This window comes from Saccopteryx leptura, chromosome 2 (assembly GCF_036850995.1).
Source record: "Saccopteryx leptura isolate mSacLep1 chromosome 2, mSacLep1_pri_phased_curated, whole genome shotgun sequence".
Taxonomy (NCBI): domain Eukaryota; kingdom Metazoa; phylum Chordata; class Mammalia; order Chiroptera; family Emballonuridae; genus Saccopteryx; species Saccopteryx leptura.
This window is the reverse complement of record NC_089504.1, coordinates 64896348-64919897: the sequence shown is the minus strand read 5'-3', so window position 1 is coordinate 64919897 and position 23550 is coordinate 64896348. Positions and strand designations below refer to the sequence as shown.

At 39.9% G+C, this 23550-nt stretch overlaps 1 protein-coding gene and 1 pseudogene across 1 annotated transcript in view; both read left to right on the top strand.

The window, feature by feature from the left end:
* The window catches only part of PLGRKT (plasminogen receptor with a C-terminal lysine), a 41328-nt gene that overhangs the window by 6295 nt on the left and 11483 nt on the right, over positions 1–23550 (top strand). The window lies entirely within an intron of this gene.
* Positions 13009–20565, top strand: LOC136393808 (replication factor C subunit 1-like; annotated as a pseudogene).

Sequence of the window (23550 nt, the reverse complement as noted above, 5' to 3'; positions counted from 1 at the left end):
CATTTATATAACGGGGTAAACAACAGCAGGGTGATGAAGCAGCTCAAAGGTCACTTTTAATTTCCCTTCCTCCCTGCAAACTTTGTTCAAACCCTATCAGTTGAATTCCAATGTTTTGTTCCATCTGGGAACACACACCAATAAAGTTAACATAGGGTTATTCAGGGGTTATCTTAGCTGTAAAGCCAGTATTTGCGGCTGCCATCAAAGCCACCTGGCCAACGCAGGTTCAGGTTTGATTTGGATCTATTGTAAAGAAACAATTGAGCTGAAAACTGGTGGTCCAGCCCTGGCCGGTTGGCTCAGCGGTAGAGCGTCGGCCTAGCGTGCGGAGGACCCGGGTTCGATTCCCGGCCAGGGCACACAGGAGAAGCGCCCATTTCCTTCTCCACCCCTCCACCGCGCCTTCCTCTCTGTCTCTCTCTTCCCCTCCCGCAGCCAAGGCTCCATTGGAGCAAAGATGGCCCGGGCGCTGGGGATGGCTCCTTGGCCTCTGCCCCAGGCGCTAGAGTGGCTCTGGTCGCGGCAGAGCGATGCCCCGGAGGGGCAGAGCATCGCCCCCTGGTGGGCAGAGCGTCGCCCCCTGGTGGGCGTGCCGGGTGGATCCCGGTCGGGCGCATGCGGGAGTCTGTCTGACTGTCTCTCCCTGTTTCCAGCTTCAGAAAAAACAAACAAACAAAAAAAAACTGGTGGTCCATTTTCCTTTAATCCTAGCTTGCACCCACTAGGTGAGAAAATACAGCAGGAAACACTTCCCTTTCCATTCAGGGCTCCCAAAGCCACTGTCATCTGAGTTTTCCTAGAATCAATGCTTCCACCTCACCAGTCTTATTCACCTCTGTTCCCCATCTCCTTCTCCTCTATGAACTGGCTTCTCCTTCACCATTCCGCCATTTTGACTGCCTCCTCCATGTGGCTTCCCTGCCCTGCTACACCACAGGCTCTTCCTCTCTACAATAACGTGATCACTCTCCCTCAAATGGCCTCCTAGCTTCTCCTTTTAAAACCTTTTGGCACGAAAGTCCTCCCCCAACACACATTAGTATAACCAAGCCCCTTCTCAAGCAAGAAGGGCATTAATATTATCACCTGGGTGACAGGCAGCGCCATCTTTAACAAAAAGAGTGAACAAACCCAGAAAATACAGATTTTACAACTCATTTGCCCAACATTAGCAGTTTTAGAAGATTATGTGTCTCCCACCTAGCTGGGGAAACTGGAGTGCAAAGGGGCTAGAAAGCTATTGTATTTCCCCATGCATAAAATGCACATTTTTTGGAAAAATTTAGGGTCTAAAAACTGGGTGTGTCTTATACAGTGGTTGTAGATTTTTTTTTACTTGCATTTTCATGCTTTTTTGCACTTGTTTTTATTCTCATTGTTGAAGACAGTGATTCATCATCAGACACAGATGAGAACAAGCTAATAGATGGGAGTTTTGACAGTGATGAGGACTTGTATGAATTTTATGATGAATAAAACTTAAGTTCAATAACTTTATGTAATACATTTTTTTTTTTTAAATTTCAAACCGCAAAGTAAATGTGCGTCTTATACATGGGAGCTGTACATGAGGAAATATGGTGTTTGCCCTTTGGCTCCTTATCCTCCCTGAATTGCTGCTGCCGCCGCCTCCCATGTGCAACCCTGGCCTCCACAAGTACTGGGGTTCAGGGACATCATGCTTTAGCCTCTACTAGCACCACTGATCTGCCCTGTGTGTCATAAGAAATGTCCAAATCTATAGAGAATTTTTATGAGTGTATTTGAACCAAACTAAGGACAACTGCAAGGAAGCAAAATTTCGATGGATTGAGAAAATGCTCTGCAGAATGGCAGTTTTGCTGCTTATTTTATTCATTAGAATAAAAGGAGGAGATGTAAGTAGTGCCACATGAAATCTGTTGGTGGTAGATTAAGGAGGCAGGAAAAGCAAAGCAGGGAAATAATCTGGGCGATTGGATAAAAAGCAAAATGCAGAGACACATACTTCTTCTACACTGGTTAGTACAAGACTGTTAATAATTAACATTTACAGCACACAGAGATGGTATACAGGGAAGAAGCTAACAATGAGGGGGCTGAGGTCTTGTACTCTGGTGCAGTGGGTGTGCCCTGAGGGGCAGAAAAAAGACAAGTACTCTGACATTTCAAAGGTATTTAATCTTAGATGCAAAAGACAATAGGCTCAATTAAGATAAAGACTGGTCTTTGTAGCCTGACCTGTGGTGGCACAGTGGATAAAGCGTCGACCTGGAATGCTGAGGTTGCCGGTTCAAAACCCTGGGCCTGCCCGGTCAAGGCATATATGGGAGTTGATGCTTCCTGCTCCTCCCCCCTTTCTTTCTCTCTCTCTCTCTTCTCTAAAATGAATAAATAAAAATTAAAAAAAAAAAAAAAAAAAGACTGGTCTTTGTTGAGGAAGATACTGGCCTAGTATGTGACTACCACCATGACCTGCTTTTACTTAGGAATGTTTATGTTCAGGCCATCCTATGTGGTTACTTTGGGTCTCTGGGTTTGTAAGACCACCATGTAGGCCTCCCCTGAGCTTGTCAGGTCTTTTTCATCCACACCTGTTTCTTCGGCACTTTGGGCCAATCTGGTGCTTAGCTCACACTCCATCTGCATGAGAATAAGTATACTTGGGTACCTCTGTGCAACAGAGCCATAAACATTTGAGTCCCTACACTCCCCTCCCAGAGGTTCCCCAGCACACAGCCAGCTGAAGTTGGGAGGGAGACAGAAGGAGAGGTCAGTTCAGTTCCAGTATGTTAGACCTTGCATTTGCTCTCAGTTTCAAGGGCCTCACTAGGTTCAACAGCCAAGTTTCTAAAGATTTTAATCTGCCCAAAGTTCTGTACCCTCAATGCTAACATGATGATTTCAGCTTTGGGGACTCGTTGACCCATCAGCCAGCCACAGCTACATTGCATACCTTTGGGCTGAGGTGTGAGGTTTGGTGCCCCAATTGTGATAATATCCTTCCTTCTCTCACTCAGAAGAGAATGTGCTACAACCAAAGTACCATCTGGGTGTCCAGTTTTGACCCTACCTTTTGTTGCTCAGCCTCATTTATTATAAATACAAAAAACAGTGAGAGACTCTTACTCTACCCTTCCACCCTGACCACCACCTAGGGCATTTTATCAGATCTCAGGGAGTCTTCTTAAATCCAATAACCCATCAATGAAGGCTCTTGTCCTTACTCTTTCAAAATGCCATGTTTCTATCAGCATCTCGTCTTTGTCACAAAAACAGACACTGTGAAGGGTCTGGGATTTTACTCTACTGGCAAGTTACGGTATCAAGTTAGCCTGTTACTGTTTCATGGGTGCTGGCAAAAGACTTTGTTACTTACACAGCACAAGCAACTTGAGCAGGCCACAATGGGCATGAGATGTCTTCTATGTGCCCCAAGCCCATGGAGGGCACCGAGGTGGGCCTAGTGGGGTGCTGAGGTAGATGCAGAAGGTTTGTGACTGTACTGAGGAACAGTGAGCTGTGGAATCTACCACTTCTATGGTAAGTAGTCAGCAAGGCTACTCTTCGGTAAGAGAGGTTACTTCACCCCTCAGGGTTGCTCACTGCAAACAACCCTGCAAAATGGCCCATGTAGAGAGCAGTCAGGGCCTGCATACTTGCCCTACCCAGCAAAGAGTACAGCAGTGTTCAGAGCCTGTGCCAATTGATTCTTTCAATATGCATTGGTTAAGATGATTAGTTTTCCTTATTGATCAAGATATACTTTATTATTTATCATTTAATTTCAAGAAAGGAGACAAAGATCAACATGGTTGAAGCAGCTTTCCAACCCTAAAGCTATTTTGAGTTCTGATCCTAATTGGGGAAGTTTAGTGAGAAAACATAGTCATCTGCAGCCATTTTGGAAGATCAAGTTGATCCCAGAATGTACCCATTTAAAGGAATTAAACTTCTAGGATCATTCTTAGGTTTAAGCTATTCTTCTTTTTGGAAAAAAGTATCATGAAATATTTGATACATATAAGAGAATATAGATATAAGTTTAAAGTATAAGAAAATGAACACCAATGAACCCATCACAAAACTGAAGAATTATGTTCTCACAATACCCCTGAGGCTGTCTCTGGGTTCCTCCCCACATGTTGAGTGAACCCAAACAGTGAACGCTAGGCTGGAATTGACCTCATGTCCCAGAGCCCTGAGGACTGAGCAGGACTCTGCAAACAGAAGAAATCAGCCACTGGGGTGGAAGACAACATGTCTTTGTAATTTCTTTAAAGGGGAGAGTTTTTAAAACCCCAACTAAAACAGCATGCCTACTAATATCTTTAGCCTACCATGATCTTAGGCTTTCTTCAATAAATGGCACCTCAATAAAAAAGGTAAGTAGAGGAAATAAAGAAGTAAAGCGTTTGCTTTATAGAGAGTCTTGTGGTGACAAGGAACCCAAAATGTAGAGTAGGCAGTGAAGAGGAGAAAAATGCAGTCAACTCTGTGTCTGTATGGAGCAGGATAAGCAACTGGGAGTTGGGTCAAGAACTGGAAGGATCAGGGGACTTAACCTGGAAGTGCCTTAAATAAAAGAGGTAGAATGATCAACACAAGTTCACTGACAGTGGGGGCTACAGGAAGGCTACGATGCCCTGACACTTATGCTTGGATTCACAATCATGTTCCCCATCCTTCTACTGGCTCATAGCCTCCCCGTGTCCCTCACCAGTAATCATTCACCTGAGGTTCGTTTTTTGGTTTTTTTTTATTGCGGTAAAATATACATAATACAAATTTCACCTTTTAAAGTGTACAATTCAGTGACATTTAGTACATTTACACTGTTGTGCAACCATCACCACTATTAAATTTCATAACATTTTCATCACCCTAGAGGAAACCATAAGCATTAAACAGTCACCACCCAACCTCACTCTTCCTCCAGCCTCTGGGGGAAAATAGGATTTGCCTATTCTGGACATTTCATATACATGGATTCATATAACATAAGGTCTTTTGCATCTGACTTCTTTCACATAGTATAATCTTTCCAAAATTCATCTATATTGTTGCATGTATCAGTATTTAATTCCTATTTATGGCTAAATAACATTACATTGTATGACTATATCACATTATATTTATCCTTTCATTGGTTTACAGAAATTAAGGTTCTTTGCATCTTTTGGTTATTGAGAATATTGCTGCTATGGAAATTCTTGTACATATTTTTGTTTGAACACTTCCTTTTCAGATCTTTTGAATATATGCCTAGGAGTGGAATTGCTAGATCATTTGATAATTTTACATTGAACTCATTGTGGAACCACCAAAATGTCCAAAATGGTACCAGCCTGCTCTCTCTCTCTACCAAAGTTAGAACAGATGGAAATAATTGCATTTGACTGCATCATGAAGGATTGGGTCTAAATGCGAAGAACATGAGTTACTTGATTTGTAAAGAGGCTGTTAAAAATGTTCAGCAAATCTCTTTAAAGGTGGGGCAAGATATTAACATGTCAGGAATCACTTAGAGGAGTTAATGAAAATATACTCTTGAGACTTAATTTTCTGTATACTCTCTATATTCAGGCATGGTAAGAAATGTAAGTAAAATAATTAATAAAGGTCACTGGTACTACCATAGCCACTTACATGTACAAAGGTAAACAAATGTCAAGGAAAGGTCAAGGCAGCAAGTCAGTCCTGTGCTTCCTAGCCCTTCCATTGCTGACAGTGGGTCCAGGGCCCTTTCTACAGTCAGTTTTCCAAGGAAGACACACTGTTTTTAAGTGTGTTCACAAACTTAGATGAGACCAGTAAATCCAGTTATAGATGGGCAGAAAGATTTTCCTTTTCTTTTCCTCTCTCAACTATGATTTTATTTCATAAATCTGATCAGAGTGAATTTTTTTTTAATTCATTTTAGAGAGGAAAGGGAGAGACAGAGGAGAGACAGAAGAGGGGGAGGAGCTGGAAGCATCAACTCCCATATGTGCCTTGACCAGGCAAGCCCAGGGTTTCGAACTGGTGACCTCAGCATTTCCAGGTCAACGCTTTATCCACTGCGCCACCACAGGTCAGGCGAGTGAATTTTAATTCATTTTTAGTTCTTCATTGCTTGAGCAAGCAGGGTCACCTATTTATTAACTCGGTAAAGCATTTACTAAATGCCTAGTATAGAGAGAGGGGCACAAAACTATTAATTTAAAAATGATCCTATAGATTTAAGAATTTTTTGTTTTCTCTATAAATATTCATAATATGCACATATGCAAACATACCCAGCCTTATTCCTAAAAGAATTTCAGGTAGGCTGCTATTCTAATCTTTAGACATCTCACATGTGTGTTGTTTCGATTTCATTTTCTTTTTAATGATAATTAAGAAAGTAGGGGAGCTGGGAGAGGAGATTTTTAGAGAGAAAGAGTAACCCATATAAACTTGCTTAATATTTAACATAAGGGAGAAAAATCCAAAGTGTTCTTTTTTTAATTTATGGGGGGATACTGGTTAACAACCTTATCTTGGATAAATTTATTAAATGCAGAATTGTAATGAATCTACATTTTAAAGAAATGTTTTAGTTGAAATAATTTTAAATTTCCAGAAAAGTTGTAAAACTAGTTCAGAAAGTTTATTTTCTTTTCTCTAGCTGATATGAACAGTTTACAGCTATCAAAACCAATTAAGTAGCATTAGTATACACTATTAACTAAATTACGGATCCTTTTAAAATTTTACCAATTTTTCTCATAATGTCCCTTTTATGTTCCAGGATCCCATCCAAGATCTTATATTGCACTTAATGTCTCCTTAGTCTCCTCCAGTCTGTGATGTTCCTCATTCTTTCCTTGGCTTTCATAATGAGCCTTTTTACTAGTTGGTTAGTTATTTAGTAGAAGTTTTCTTAATTTTGTTTTTTTTCCAGTGTTTACTTATGCTTAGATTGAGGTTGTGGTTTTGCCCCCACCCTTTTAACGTATTCTCAAACCACAGAATGCTACTGTGTCTTTGTAATTGCATCACAGCAAAGGACACCTGATGTTATGTCATATTTCTGGTGAGGTTAACCTTGATCTCTTGGTTAAGGTGGCATCCACCAGGTTTCTCCACCGTAAACTTCCTCTTTTTTCTCTTCTAACTGATAAATATATTTTGGTAGATACTTTGAGACTGTTAATATCTTGCTTCTCCTCAATCTTTTGCCCACTCATTTTAGCATCCATTGGTGGGATCTTACATGCAACAATTATTACTATGGGGTTTGCTTAATTATGATTTTTTATCTCCTTCATCTCATCTATATTTGTTTGTTGAAAAAGCTGCATCTTCTTCATATATTTATTTATTGTAGATATATATGGGCTCATGGACATTTTATTCTATGGGTCATCTAGTACCATCATTATTTTATTTATTTATTTATTTATTTATTTATTTATTTATTTATTTATTTTCTGAAGTGAGAAGCAGGGAGGCAGAGAGACAGACTCCCGCATGAGCCCGACTGGGATCCACTTGGCATGCCCACCAGGGGCGATGCTCTGCCCATCTGGGCCGTGTCTCTATTGCAACAGGAGCCATTCTAGCGCCTGAGGCAGAGGCCATGGAGCCGTCCTCAGCACCCGGGCCAACTTTGCTCCAGTGGAGCCTGGGCTGCCGGAAGAGAAGAGAGAGATAGAGAGGAAGGAGAGGAGGAAGGGGGGTGAAGCAGATGGGCGCTTCTCCTGTGTGCCCTGGCCAGGAATCGAACCCGAGACTTCCGCACACCAGGCCAACACTCTACCATTGAGCCAACTGGCCAGGCCCAAACTGTTTTATTACCCAGCTCCATGCCTGGAATTAACAACTTATTCAAGGAGTCCTGGTTCCTTTATTGGAAAATGGTATTTAGAAATCAAGATCTGAGCTCTAGGTGTGCTTATTGCTTGGCCATTATTCCTAGATCCTCTCAGCAAGGACATATACATATACTGACCTATGCATATGTATATGCTTATATCTATTTCTATATCTACCTGTAAGTATGTATATTCTAATCCATGAGTTTACACTGATACCTCTGATTGCAATCCAGAATGACATTTCATTTGAGCCTCTCCCCTTTCTTTATCAGCAAGATCTTTCTCAGACAGTGAGACACCTTTTCTAGAGGCCACCTGAATTCCTTGGCTCATGTCCCCTGCCTCCCTAAGCCAGCAGTGTGGCGTCGTCATGTCTCTCTAACTCTGACTCTCTTGCCTCTATCTTTCATTTATAAGGACTCTTGTGATTACATTGGGATAATCCAGAATAATTTCCCCATCTCAAAATCCTTTATTTAATCACTTCTGCAAAGTCCCTTTTTGCCACATAATGTAATATATCCACAGGTTCAGGACATAGACTTCTTTGGGGGGGAGAGAGGATTATTCTACCTACCATATGTACTTATTATTTCCAATCATTACTATTATAAACAGCGCTACAATAAATAACCTTGTGTCTTTACACTGTTGTACTATTGGAGACATATATTCAGTGTAGATTCCTAGAGGTAGGATTGCTGGGTCAAAGTCAGGTGCCTATGTAGTTTTGTTAGGCCAGATTTCCCTTCCAAAATGTTGTACCAATTTAGGAGTGCCTGTTTTCCCAAAATCTCACCAACAGATTGTGGTCTTGCTCTGTAAGTTTTGCCAGTGTGACAGGCAAGAAAATGGTATCTCAGTCTCGTTTAATTTGCACTTGCTTCATTATGAGTGAACTTGAACATCTTCTTACGTTTGAGAGCTTTCTACACACCTTGTTTTTGTGAATTGTCTATTTATTGTTTTTTGTCCACCCTGCACTTCCCTTTCTTTCCTTCTTTCTTTCTTTCTTTCTTTCTTTCTTTCTTTCTTTCTTTCTTTCTTTCTTTCTTTCTTTCTTTCTTTCTTTCTTTCTTTCTTTCTCTTTCTTTCTCTTTCTTTTTCTTTCTTTTCTTTCTTTTCTTTCTTTCTTTCTTTCTTTCTTTCTTTCTTTTTTTCTTTCTTTCTTTCTTTTCTTTCTTTCTTTCTTTCCTTCTTTCTTTTCTTTTTCCTTTCCTTTTCTTTCTTTCTTCTTTTTTCTTTTCCTTTCCTTTCCCTTTCTCTCTTTCTCTCTTTCCCCTTCCTTCCTTCCTTCCTTCCTTCCTTCCTTCCTTCCTTCCTTCCTTCCTTCCTTCCTTCCTTCCTTCCTTCCTCCCTCCCTCCCTCCCTCCCTCCCTCCCTCCCTTTCTTCCTTCCTTTCTTCCTATGAGCAAAAATGAGACAGACAGGAAGGGAGAGAAATGAGAAGCATCAAACTCATAGTTGTGTCACTTGAGTTGCTCATTGATTGCTTCTCACATGTGCCTTGAGCAGGATGCTCCAGCTGAGACAGTGACCCCTTGCTTAAGCCAGTGACCCCACACTCAAGCTGGTGAGCCTGCTCTGAAGCCAGTGACCTCTGAGTTTCAAACCTGGGACCTCAGTGTCCCAGGTCGACTATCCACTACTCCACCACCAATCAGGTGCTATCTCAGTTTTTATAAGTTCTTTATGTATTAGGGATATTATCCTCTTGTCTGTGGAACATATTGCCATTATTTTCTCCCAGGTTGTCGTTTGTCTTTGACTTCGTTTATAGTGGGGGGTTTTTTTGCATGAAATTTTTTTTTAATTTTTGTGTGTTTAAATTAACAAACCTTTATTTATTGCCTCTGAATTTTGAGTCCTTATTTAAAAAGTTTTTTCTACACCTAAGTTAAAGATGTAGTTACCATGTCTCCCTATGGTACTTTTATAGATTCCTTTATTTACATTTAGATCTCTAATCCATTTGAAGTTTGTCCTTATGTGTGGTATGAGATACAGATCTAATTTTATCTTTTCCCAAGTAGATACCTCACAGTACCTACATTTATTAAAAAGTCTATCTTTTCCTCCAGTGATTTGAGATGTAACCTCTATTAAGCTTCTATATGTACTTGGGTCTCTCTTTGGACAAACTATTCAACTGGCCAATTTGTCTCTTCATATACCAGTTTAACATTATTATAAATATGGATGCTTTTTAGTGTTTTGATGCCTAGTTAAGGTAGTATATACAATTGCAATTTATCTTTTTGGTATTTCCTTTTCAGTGTTTATTAAATGTTTTCTTTTTCTTTTTCTTTTTTTTTCTGTATTTTTCTGAAGCCGGAAACAGGGAGAGACAGACAGACTCCCGCATGCGCCTGACCGGGATCCACCCGGCACGCCCACCAGGGGGTGACGCTCTGCCCACCAGGGGGCGATGCTCTGCCCCTCCGGGGCATCGCGACCAGAGCCACTTTAGTGCCTGGGGCAGAGGCCGAGAAGCCATCCCCAGCGCCCGGGGCCATCTTTGCTCCAATGGAGCCTCGGCTGCGGGAGGGGAAGAGAGACAGAGAGGAAGGAGAGGGGGAGGGGTGGAGAAGCAGATGGGCGCTTCTCCTGTGTGCCCTGGCCGGGAATCGAACCCGGGACTTCTGCACGCCAGGCCGACGCTCTACCACTGAGCCAACCGGCCAGGGCCTAAATGTTTGCTTTTTCATAGAAATTTTATTTCAACTCATTCAATTCTATAACATAGTTTGTTGATTTTTTAAATTGAGATTGCATGCATTTATAAATTTATTTAGGAAGAACTGTTGAATCATCTTATTCAAGAACAGGGAAATGTTCTCCATTTGTTTATTTTTATGTCTTCCAGGAATTTATAAATGAATTACAGACTAAATCAAATTTTTTTGCATGTAGAAAAAGGAAAATTTTAAGTTAAATTTTTCTATAAATGATTATAAAAATATTCTTGCAGTTGAATTCCTTGACTATCTGGCAATGGATTATATTAGTAGTGCATATGGTGGAGGGACAGTCTTATTCTGAAATGTGCAAGATTGAAGAGTAGGAAGATATAGAATAGTAGAATTTCCAGGCAGGTTGGGGTATCACAATGGTAAATCTAGAAGGGAAAACTGGGCCCCAGACAGCTACCTGCTGGGTTTACAGCTAGTACATGGCTGCTAAGGACTATGTTTCACTCTCCTTGTGTACAGTGAGAAGTTCACAGGCATTGGAGTCAGACACACGTGGGCTTATCCTTGCTCCATAACTTACTGGTTGTATGACCTTGAATGAATGATATAGACTCTCAGAGTCTCAACTTCATCACGAATATGTGGAGAAGGATACCCAAGTACTAAACTTCGATGGCAGAGGAGAAGCTTAATAAGTGCTCCTTTCTTTCCCATTTATCTCCTCCCCCCCCCCCTTTAAATAATCAATCCTGAAAATGGGACCAGGGGGACAATTAGCCTGTCAGCCCTACAGCCTAAAGATGAAAAGACAAAGTTGAGTAGTTTTATAATATCGAAATATTCTGAAATTGTTCACATTATTTCACATAATACTTTTCTTGGGAGAAGAAATGGTTGCGTCACTTTCAGGAAAGAAAAATTCTGTGTTCTCTTTGAATCTGTTTGGTAAATTAATGATGTTAATTTTAAGTTCATGTTTTGGTTTGGTTCAACTACATTTACTGATGTTAGAACAAATATTTGACCCATTAAATTTTGGATTTATTACACTAAAATATTATATAAGTTAGGATTTGAGTTTTTGTTATGTATGTTTTGTTATAAATTTATTTTAGGTTCATTTGGTTTTTAAAACCTTGTACATGACTTAGATGCCAAATTATATAGTATAAAATTATACTATATATAGTAATTATTCTCTGTTATCTGCCCAAAAAGATAAATATTAATTTGAAGCCATATTTGTGTTAAGGAAAATGTGAACAAGAAGACTTAGAGTTTAAGGTATTATGTTGAAGGGGCCAGTCCTGCCCCGCCCTGGGCCCCGCGGCCCTTGGCTTCCCTGCCCTTCCCCAGTCGGCACGACCAAAGCAATGTGGAGCCAGGAGCCAGGAGCTGGAGCCCAAGCCTGCGGCCTGTGCGAGAATCGCAGTGATGGTGCGACTGCAGGGCCTGCGGGCTGGCTGGGCCCCGCCAGTCCACAATGGTGACAAAGAAGGTGGGCTTGCAGCTGGAAACGTCCCCAAGGCCCCAGCTGACTGAGGTCCACAAGCACCTGAGTGCCAACCCTAGACCTAAGGAACCTCAAGTCAGAATTCCTACAAGAATCCAATCTGATCATAGCCATGCTGAACTATGTGAAAGGAGATTATAAAGAACCTATCACCATTTAGGCCTCCACGACTTGCTACTGACAACCACCCCTCCATACAGGTTGTGGTCAATGGCGGAAGCCTATGCTACCAAAGGCTTTGGTTTAGAGAAGTTGCCAATTTCATATTCTACCAGGAATCTCCATGTGAACCAGAAACAATATGTCATTCATCACTTGTTAAGAGAAAGCAGGGGACATTGCACTCCTGTACCTCCAAGAGATAGAAAGGGTAATACTAATATTCAAAACAGAAGCTCTAAGCTTGGCCCTGCTCCCCTAGGATCAAGAACTAGGTTTCACCCCTTAGAAACAGGCATCAGAGAGGCTATGTACTCTCGTTCAAAAATGGGAATGTGACAAGAGGAATAGGCAGATTTAGAGAGTTCCTCAGAGCAGACTAAGTGAGAATAACTCAAAACCTGTGAATGACAATAAGGAGGCAGCTGGTGGAGATCTTGTTTCCAGGTTTGTGTGAATAGAGCTACTGGATCCCTCTAGAGGACCCACCATACCAGCCACCTCTGGACGATCTTCTCCAGAAAGAAACAAACACGAAAACCTACACCCTCACTTGGGAAGCCCTTGTCTACTCAGGAAAAAACATTTTTTGTGCTCAAGAAAATACTGAAGATGCCCTGTTGTTATTGCCTATCAGTGAATCTATGGCCAACCTGGAGGCTGTGCTGAGCAGAATACCTGAACACAAGAGCGTCCACCTTATCAGTCTGGCCTTGAACTCAGACGGTTTCCCTTCATATCAGTGACATTTGGGGCAAGCGCCTCAGGCTCTTCCAACCAGTGAAGAGAGCCCATACACAGCTTTGCAGTGAGGAGGAAGATGGTGGCATCATTGGGCTTCAGCCCAATGCATTCTTTCAGCCCCTTCACCACAGGGGCAGATTTTCTGGCAGCCATGAGAGATAAAGCAAACTGGTACCAGAGGTAGACTACCTCAAAGGCAAACTTCATGGTTCTTTCTAAGCACTCCAACAGCATCTCATACTGGCCTCTTCTTTCAAGAGCAATGATCAGTAGATCATAGACTGGAGGCACTCTGCAGACTGATAAGGTGGACACTCTTGTGCAACCCCACACTCAAGCTGTTGAGCCTGCGCTCAAGTCAGTGACCTTGGGGTTTTGAATGTGGGTCCTCCACGTCCCAGTCCAATGCTCTATCCACTGCACCACCACCTGGTCAGGCTAGAAATGTGTACTTTAGTTGAATATTTTCTTAATATTTTTAGTATTTAAATATAAATACTTGCGTAGTTAAAGGACTTGGGAAGTTGAAGGCAAACGAAAATTCTATTAGGTTAGATTTTTAAAAATACTGTTAAGGCCCTGGCCAGTTGGCCCAGTGGTAGAGCATTGTCCAGTGGAAATCCTGGGTTCAATTCCCAGTCAGGGCACTCAGGAGAAGCGACCATCTGTTTCTCCACCATTCTCCCTCCTCTCTGTCTTTCTCTCCTACTCCCACAGCTGTGGCTCAAATGGTTCATGCAAGTTGGCCCCAGGCACTGAGGATGTCTCCATGGCCTTGACTCAGTTAACAATCAGTGGAGCAGCAGCCCTAGATGGGTTGCTGGGTGGATCCCAGTGGGGGTGAATGTGAGAGTCTGTCTCTCTGCCTCCCTACCTCTCATTTAAAAAAAAAATACTGTTAAAATTAATTCCCTCCTAAGTAACACTTTGTTGCTATGCCCCTTTAATAAGTACATCAAGTTGAACTTTATTTGCAAGAACTGTCATTTTCAATAACTGTAGCCCAAAGCACACAGCTATGAAGAAAAATCTGCCTGTTGTTATAGCTAAAAGGGAATAATGAATATTTTTCAGAAACAAGGGATGTATGGTAAAATGCAAATGGCAGTGGTTTTTTCCACTTTATGTATTTCTTTAAACAAAAACTACTGCCATTGAACATGGTAACATGATTTGGTGTTCTCACATGCAGTCTCTCTCTCACTGTATTAATATGTTTAAATATATACAAGTTTGAATATGATATAATTTTACCTATAATTTATAATATAAAAGGAAATATTGTAGATGTTGACCTCTCCAGTGAGAGGATCCCAAAGACACATCTATTTGCTTTATGACCTTCACTTTTTATCCTAGGTGGAGAGCAGTGAGAAAAAATGCCACATGTTCATAGCTTTATCAAACTAAAAAGTTAAAGCATCTAAATAGAATCACTTCAAAATCATACTGTTTCTTGTGGACTTCATCAAGGGGAATCAATGCTATAAAGAGCATCGCTCATTTCTTTCAGTTTTCTTTCTTCCAGTTGATGCTTTTTGCCACTTTCATGACTTAAAAGAATTAACTATTCCCCTTGGGTCACTGACATAGTCCTTTAAAACAGTTCAGTATCTACATCTCTTCTGTGAGTAGGAGCCTATTACTTTTGAGGGAGAGTGGTTCTCTGGTAAGCTCAAGTTCCATGACTGTGCAGTAGGCTTCTCATTCTTCCTAAATCTGAGCAGCAAAGCATTTCTGGAGGAAAGCCTTCCCTGTTAATTCAGTGAACCTCAGGGTAGCACCTTGGACAACTGCCTGTAGCTATGGCACTTCTTCCGCTCCCAGCCATTGTGGACTAGTTTAGACAAATCTCTGCAAGCCTCCTGCATACCTAACCATCACTTCAATCTTTGCTTTGTTTATTCATTTATTCATTATTCAGCAAATATTTATTGAACTAAGTCACTGCTCATATAGAATGTACATTTTAACAGCGATGACAGCATACAAGGAAATAAGCAGTATAATGAATGCTACGGTTGAATGTAGGGTCAGGGAAGAGCTGTCTCTGAAGAGGACATATATCAGCAGAGGTGTTAGTAAAGTGAGGAAAAAGCTATGTTGCAAAATAGGTTAGTTCACCTTTTCTGGAAGAAAGTACATGAGCTCCATGGTATAAGTTTACTCAAGAGAGAAAATAAAAATGGAATTAAGTTTTAAACTTTTCCTTAAAACTGTAATTTTTTTCAATTTTGTTTTAGTAGAAGAATATTTTTATCTATGTCTTTATTCTTACTATGAAACATCAATCACTTCAAAATTTATGATAAGAATAAAAATCACAACAGTTCCCAGGAGGCCTTGTGTGAAGGGGCTTGAAAGTGGGCAGCCCAGAAGTCCCTCCAGCCACTGGGGGTGGGGGGTGGTATCTCCAGCGAGCAGTGCAAGGCTGGATGTACAGTCTTTGACACTGGCTTTACTGGAAGCCTCAAGAAACACAAGAGTCCAGAATATAACACGGGATATTCAGAAATTATTTGTGGTTATTACAAAGCAGAAGGAAACCTGCAAGTGAAACAGTAAAGAAGAATGAGAAAACAGTCTGCTGAAGAAACTTTCAAAGAAAGAAATAAAGAAAATCAAGTAAATAGTTCTTATAAAGAAGATGACTCTAGGCAGAAGCAGCCAAAGAAGAGAAAGAGGATTATGATGATTCAGAATCAGAGGAGACAGTGCAGGTAAAATAATTACAAAAAGCAACCAGAAAAATTTCCATTTTCTCCTAAACCTGGTAAAATATTATGGCAGCAACCTATTACATACATGTTGGAAACAGATGAAGAGGAGGCTTTATATGTAAGAAGGCAGCCTCTAAATCAAAAGATAATGGAGGATCTACAAATAATTGTCTCGGAGCATCAAACATGAAAAACAATGACGAAAATACAAAAGCCAAGAGTAAGCCTTTATCACCAACAAAATTTACCTCAACATTAGTGCTTGATTATTTTGGAATTGGAAGTGTCCAAAGATTAGATAAGAAGCAAAACAAACAGAACAACTAGTCTTCACAAAATGCAGATGATTCCAGATTAAATGATGAACCCATCATGAAACAACTACAACCTGATGAAGATGCAGAGTTGGGGAGACACTGCATGGAGATGAAGAGTTTGCTACAACGTTAGCCATGTTGGATGAAGAACCTAAAAAAAAAAAAGGCTCAAAAGGACCCAAAAGAAAAATATTTTCATTTGTTCGAGACAATTTAAGTAAAGCAGTAAAACATAAATACTCTCATAAAGTAAAAACAGAACAATTTCTAGATGAAAGAAAGAACTATAGTCCTAAGAAGCAAACTAAATGTGAAAAAGTTCAAAAGAATCTCAGTAACATTCCAATCACCAGATCACAATATCGGAGAAACTTCTAAAGCTAACTCCAAGCTGGCACTTTAAAAAGAAATTCCTTTGAATTGAGAGACAAAGATTTCAAAGAAAACCAAAGTTCTCCAGCCAAAAAAGAATCTATAAGTCCTAAAATTCTGAAAAGAGACACACTGATTATTAAGCTTATCAAACTTACTTAAATCAAGAAGTATCCAAAGCTCTGAGCTCCAAAGAAATACCAAAGGGAACTGAAAACTGCTTGAAAGGCTTTAAATTTATAATAACAGGAGTGCTAAAGTCCACTGAAAAGGATGACGCCAAGTCTTTAATTCAGTGGTTCTCAAACTTTTTGAAGAGCATTTAAAATCCTACAAATAATTGTAGGCGCACTATATACAAATTTCTGAGAAATATGTTATAATAATTAAGTCAAATATTAAAGAAAAATAATATAAAGTCCAAGTGTGCTTTTATGGTAATTAAACAAAATAAATATGACAAAATTAAATTTATTCTAACATTAAAAACATTTTTATGTTACACTTTTTGAGCTATGCTTTTTAGAATTTGTAAAAAAGAGGGGTTAAAAAATAAAAAACCAACAAAAAACCATTATTTTTATATATATAGATATATTCTTAGTAAGATTTAGTAAATTCAGCAGGTCCTGGTGCAAATATGTTAACTTTTTTCATTCTTGTGTTTTTGAGAAACATGAGCCTGATGTGTCCTAGTGATTTCTTCAATGTTTGGGCATATATTTGAAAGGCAAACTCTCATTTCCTCATCAATACATTGAAGAATTCCTCTCTTTTTACTCTTAATTATGTTGAGTGCAGAAAACCCCCACCATACATATCATCTTAACATTACACCAAACAAAGGATAGAAGAAACTTGCCTCCAGTCTTTCCGGAGAACATGGGAGTTAGAGTAAACAATCCAGCACCACAGTTTAACAGCCTTTTGCAACCTAATCAGGCAAGTGAGGTGGGGGGGAGGGGAAGACTGTCAGCTTACAGCTAATTCCCCACCCCTCTGTCCCCCAAAAACTTAAACTCCAAAAACCCTGTTGGTGTTTTGGTCCTCAACAGGCACGTATTTCTCTGGAATACCATAGGACGCACCTGGAAATCTTCTAGGGTGCACAAGTGCACTCTGGCGCATACTTTGAGAACCACTGCTTTAATTAAATGTTACAGAGGAAAAGTAACCAGGAATGTCAGCAAGAAAACAAACTACCTTGTCATGGGTCATGATAGTAGACAGTCCAAGAATGGTAAGTCAGCAGCCTTGGAGACAAAAATTATTGAGGAAGATGGTTTATTGGATCTGATTCAAACTATACCAGGCAAGAACTCCAAATATAAAATAGCAATTGAAGCTGAGATAAATAAAGAAAAAAAGTTACAGCCTGACCTGCAGTGGCGCAGTCGGTAAAAGCGTCAACCTGGAACACTGAGGTCGCTGGTTCGAAACCCCGGGCTTCCCTCGTCAAGGCACATATGAGAGTTGATGCTTTCTGCTTCTCCCTCCCTTCTCTCTCTCTCTCTGTCTCCTCTCTCTAAAATGAATAAATAAAATCTTAAAAAAAATAAATAAAAAAAAAGAAAAAAGTTACAGAGAACACCACCCCCCAAATGACGAAGGGAAAAAATTAGTCCAACTAATTTTTTAGAATCCAAAAACAGAGAAGTGACTCCTCAAAGGGACAGCTCTATAAAGTCAGTTAAAAAAAAAAAAAGAAAAAAGAAAAGTGTACTTCAGAGAGGCCTAGACTTTAAGTACCAGGGTGCCAAGGAGACCAAGGGTGACAACTGAGCTAGGAATTTGGCTGATGACAGCAGTGAAAACAAAATGGAAAATTAGTTCTGGTTGAATAAATATAAGCCAACCTTGCTCGGGACCATAATTGGACAACAAAGTGACCAGAGTTGTGTCAACAAAATCCTATGCTGCTTCCAAGGCACAGGAGTCCATCCAAAGATACCAAATACTCCAAGTTAGGTAAATTTGCTGGCAAAGATGATGATGGCTCTAGTTGTTTTTTGTTGTTGTTTGTTTTTGTTTTTTTAATGAGAGGAGGGGAGATAGACAGACTCCCACTTGCACCCTGACCAGGATCCACCTGGCAAACCCTGGTCTGGAACCGATGCTCGAATCAACTAATCTTATTATTTTTATTTTTTTTATTTTTTTTTTCTGAAGCTGGAAACGGGGAGAGATAGTCAGACAGACTCCCGCATGCACCCGACCGGGATCCACCCGGCACGCCCACCAGGGGCGAAGCTCTGCCCACCAGGGGCGATGCTCTGCCCCTCCGGGGCGTCGCTCTGCCACGACCAGAGCCACTCCAGCGCCCGGGGCAGAGGCCAAGGAGCCATCCCCAGTGCCCGGGCCATCTTTGCTCCAATGGAGCCTCGGCTGTGGGAGGGGAAGAGAGAGACAGAGAGGAAGGAGGGGGTAGGGGTGGAGAAGCAAATGGGCGCTTCTCCTGTGTGCCCTGGCCGGGAATCGAACCCGGGTCCCCCACACGCCAGGCCGACGCTCTACCGCTGAGCCAACCGGCCAGGGCCAACTAATCTGATTTTAGCACCTAAAGCTGATGTGCTGGGACCAACTGAGCCATCCTCATTGCCTGGGGTGAAACTTGAACCAATCAAGCCACTGGCTATGGGAGGAGAAGAGAGAGAGAAGGGAGAGAGGGAGAGGGGGAGAAGCAGATGGTTACTTCTCATGTGTGCCCTGACCAGACTTGAACCAGGACGACCATCCGCTGGACCGATGGCTCTAGTTTTAAAGCAGCATATCTCTCAGGCCATCTAGGTGGTGGCAAAACAACCACAGCTGCTCTGGATTTGTCAGGAATTGGGCTATAGCTATGTGGAAATGAAAGGAAGTGATAATTCAGAGTAAGGACAGTTTGAAGGAGGTTGTTGCAGTCACTGAATGATACCAGCCTCAAAGGCATTTATTCAAGTGGCGCAGCCCATTAAGGAAGCACAAAGTATAGCATGGTGGGCAGTGTGGACAGGGGAGGAATTCAGTAATTAATTGGCCTGATAAAACATTTTAAAAACTCCCATGATTTGTATGTACAATGATAGAAATCATCCCAAGATTCACTCTTTGTTTGGTTCATTATGGTTTCGATCTTCATTTTCAAAGACCTTGGGTTGAACAGATTAAGGGTGGCATGATGTCTCAACATTTAAAGAGAGTCTGAGGATTCCCCCTCCAGCTATGAATGAAATAATTTGGAAAGCCAATCAAGTTATCAAACATGTTTTACACAATCTGAGCATGTAGTTTGCATGAAGTAAGTCACTAACCTATGATTAGGCAAAGGCTGATTCTCAAAGAGCCAAAAAGGATATTAAACTGGACCCAGAAACTGTTTGCAGCTGAAGAGGAGATTGCTTATATGTCACTTGTGGAAAAATCTGATCTCTTTTGTTTCATGATTATTCAACAGCATGTTTCTTTGTCCAGGAGAACGATATACACATGAAGCTTGTAGCTGCAGGGGGTGACATGAAAAAGCAGTTGAAGTTTTAAGTAGAGCAGCAGATAGCATGTGTGATGGTGACTTAGTGGACCATCAGCTCGGAGTAAGAAAAACTGGAGTCTTCTGTCCACACAGGCCATTTGCACCAGTGTTCTTTCTGGAGAGTTAATGAGAGGGTACATGACCCAGTGTCTCACCTTCCCAAGCTGGTTGAGTAAGCATTCATATGGGCAAACACAATTGTATTGTTCAGGACCTGGTATATGAGTCTCAGAACTTACTCCACCAAAAGGACTATACATATGGATTATCTGTCACATATAAAGGATGCATTTGTATAGCCCTTGACCTCACAAAGGGTAGGAGTATAAGATGCTGCTGCTCTTATGGATGTAGATTCTTTGATGAAAAAAGACTGAGAATATCATGGAAATTAGCAGCTGGGATGGCAAAGCTAATCCCTTCTCCAAGCTCGTTCCCAAGGTTTGAAAGCCACCTTTACAAGAGCTTACAATAAGGAAGTCAACCTTACTCCAATTCTCTTCAGGCAGTAAAGACATCCAGACAGCACAGGCCCAACAATGAATTCTGTGCACAAGAAGTCAAGTGAAGATGACTCTCAATCTGATGAGAAAGATCAAGACGTGATGGAAAATGATGTTAAGATTAAGAAAAAGACAAAATCTTAAAGACCTTCAAAATCAGAACAAGATAAGGAGTTCAGAAAAAGAGAAGGAAATAATTCAAAGAAATGAAATAATATTTCATGACTGACAGTCACTTTTTATTCACCCTGCTGAGCAGCCTAGACCCTAGCACTGGTCTAGTGAATGCCTTGTTTTTTGTTTTTCCTAAAGGAACCATGTTTTAGCATAATGGGGTGACCAAATGGTTCCATTATAAGAGGATAATACAGCTGCATGCACCCCCACTAAAGAAATGGTGATACAGCTAGAAGGATGTAAACAGTAGGCTAATGTACAACTCTGATAGAGGTTGATAGGAATGCTTGGGTCCTCTACAGTTCTTGATCAAAATGTACTTCAAAATGACTGTGCATAATCAGAACTAGAAACTACAGGTGGGCTTGGGAATCAGATTTTAATTAACAGTAATATGCCTGGGATCAGTGGTATTAGGCAACTTTTGTAAGCTTAACAATTTATCCTAATGGCCTTGATAGGACCAGTGCTGATTTTTTTTAAAGGTAGTTACAATTATGTGGTAAAATTTTGTAAATAGACCATAACACAAAACAACATCTGTAACGATATTCTTTGTATACTGTCAAATATCTTACAAAATATAAATTAGGAATAAAAGTGTTCCACATGATACATGTAAAAAAAAAAAAAAAAGAAGAAGGAGAATCATTCTATGATCCCTCAATTTACTATAAAACAAGGAGCCTAATTCTGGTGAGATAAATTGTTTCAATCTTCATTGTAGCTTTAGAATTATCCAAGCTGGCTTTCAGCTGTTACACTAAGAGCAATAATGATATAAATGCCTTCTAGTACAGATTGCCCAGAGGGCAAAAGTATTTTTCTATCCTTCCTAAAAAGCTCTTTATTTAATATCTTCCTTTCAGAGACACATCCAGGCATAGAGAAAGAGGGTTCTAATCACTACGTTGTTGTTGTCTGTCCTGTATTATCTCTCTTATTCCCCATTCCAATTGTTCTCTTTATGTACCTTGATCTTTCTGTATTCTATTCTTAGATTTCTAGTAGCCCTTGGTTGCCTATTCATATATATATACTGCTCACAAAAATTAGGGGATATTTTTAAGTGAATAAGTGGGTTAATTAATATAAGTAACTGGCATGGATTTTCCCTACAGTCTGTGGGCTTTGTGGAATGGGCAGCATGTCCTAACACAAGAGCTTCTCTTTAGGGTGGATGAGCAAGGAGCAGGCTTAAGAACTTCACAATTGTCAAAGAACAAGATTTATTTGGGGGTTAAGCATGGTGTCATATTTAGGCCAGAGTGAAACTCTCTTTCCCTTTTCTCTTTCTTCCTTGTTTGTCTATTATTGAAGTACAGTATTATTTTAATATCACCTCTTCTCTCTGACCCCATCCTGTAGAATTGGAAATTTCTCCAAAAGGTTTTCCACTTTGGAGAAAATTTGATTAGGAATAAATACCACCAATTCTCTCTGTTGGAGGGGAGGAGTACATACCATTTATAGTTACATAGGTGGTTATTTAATTAAGCTTCTCTAGTATTCTTTAGGCATAGGGATCCTCCCATGAGTCTGTGTCTGTTTTAAGTTGTAGTTTCTTATCCTCTGGTTTTACCATCATTCTGATCCTGTCTGCTTTCTCTTTTTCAGAAATTTCTTAAAATTTCTGGCTTGCTGATGGCACCCTTTCTTGTTTTTCAGGCATTATAGTGGATTTATTCTTTTTAAAAATATATTAGCTTATTTTTTATGTAGATAAGCATAAAATATAAAAAGTTAATAGTCTATAATTTCACTATCCAGTAATTTCTATTTCATTTTTATGTTTTAAATATAAAATTTTCTTTATAAAATTAAAGAATTCATAAACAAAAATTTACATATGTTTAGATGGAAGAAAAACTACTATAGTGCTTCAACCCCAACACAACCTTACTTAACATTTCTCCCAGTCTTTTTTCTGTGTTACATTTTGTTGTTCTACCAAATTGTTATCATATTCTATGTAAAATTTGTATCATGTTTTTTGCATTTCACAATGTATCTAAGCATTTTCCAGTGTTGTGGGCAGCCTTCACAATGTGGACAATCATTATTTAGGCTGCAGAAGATCTCATTGTATGAATATTTCATTACCCCCTTACTCCACTGCCCTGCTGTTGGGCAGGAAAACAGACAGCTAGCTTTCCAGACAGCCCAAGTGCAGTTTCAGCCTGAAATGGGGCTTAAAGGCTTTGTTTTTTTTTTTCTTTATACAAAAGTATAAATGTCTGAATAGTTACTATGTACACATGATACAGGATTCTGAAAGAACAAGAGGGCATATAGTGAATACTTCCATCCCTGTCCCAGCCATACAATTTACCTCCTCAGATGCAATTAGTATTACTAGTTTTTTGAATAGTTTTCAAAGATAGTCTATACAAAGTTAGGAGTAGATAAATATGATTTTATGTGTGTGTATACACACACAAATGACAAATGGTAGCAAATTATACACTATTCTACATCTCGCTTTTTTTATTTAACAATATACCTTACCGACTTTTCCACATCAGAATATATAGCTGCATACAAATGATGATGAGGATGACATAAAAATCAAATTACATTTCTGTTTCTCAGTTTGACTTCTTCCTATCTGTGGCTATTCAGTTTGGGTTCTTACTTAGCATTGTATTAAAGGAGGAATGAGTGTCACTACAGGGATTAAGCAAAAACAAATCTAAAATTTATTGTTTATGACTGAGTCAGGCTCATCTTTCTGTAGAACTCTTAGACCCGTACAAGTCAGAACAGCACAGGATATAAAAACAGCTATTTTTTCCATGTCAGGAATTAGTGGTTATTTCCTTATAATAATGAGATGATATTTTATTTTTGAAATCACATGTGAACATGAATAGTGGAGTATTATTTCTTTGAAATGGGGAACTAAATAATGAATTATTTTCACAATCTACTTTTGTTTTTATATTGAAATCAAATTTAAATAAGAAATTTCTGAGTTAAAGGCTTGGCTAAAATTAATTAGAATTGGAGATGACCTGT